This window comes from Phalaenopsis equestris, unplaced genomic scaffold (assembly GCF_001263595.1).
Source record: "Phalaenopsis equestris unplaced genomic scaffold, ASM126359v1 Scaffold000030, whole genome shotgun sequence".
Classification (NCBI taxonomy): domain Eukaryota; kingdom Viridiplantae; phylum Streptophyta; class Magnoliopsida; order Asparagales; family Orchidaceae; genus Phalaenopsis; species Phalaenopsis equestris.
Window position 1 is genome coordinate 1343895 of NW_018164472.1, and position 437 is coordinate 1344331.

Genomic DNA, 437 nt, shown 5'->3' on the forward strand with positions numbered 1-437 from the left:
CGCGGCATCGGGAAGGAAGGCCGCGGGCAGAAGAAGAACAGGGAAGGACACACGAGGTCAACGCTTCCCTCGCGTGGAGGAGGAAGAGCTCGCACGGCTCGAAACCGCGAAAGAGAAAGGGCCAGACGCGCGAACGGGAGAGCTGCGGGAGACAGAGCTCGAGCGCAGAGAAGACAGGTAGGGATTAAAGAGGAAAGAAAAAAAAGATTAACTAATATATATATATATATAAATATATATATCAAATATATATATATATATAGATATCTATTAAAACGATTTATTCGCGCGCGACGACGCGACAAAATGGGTGTCCTCCCTAGGCAAAATCGACGTTCCGGACGCGTTGGCGCAGTCCGTTTCGTCATCCGGGGTCGCTCGGACGACGTCGTCGACAATCGGGTCAAAACGCGTCGAAATTCAAATTTCACAAAAAT

The 437-nt window shown here is 49.0% G+C and overlaps 1 protein-coding gene across 1 annotated transcript in view; it reads right to left on the minus strand.

The window, feature by feature from the left end:
- Nucleotides 1-437, minus strand: part of LOC110018667 (protein SAWADEE HOMEODOMAIN HOMOLOG 2-like) — a 37116-nt gene that overhangs the window by 32956 nt on the left and 3723 nt on the right. The window lies entirely within an intron of this gene.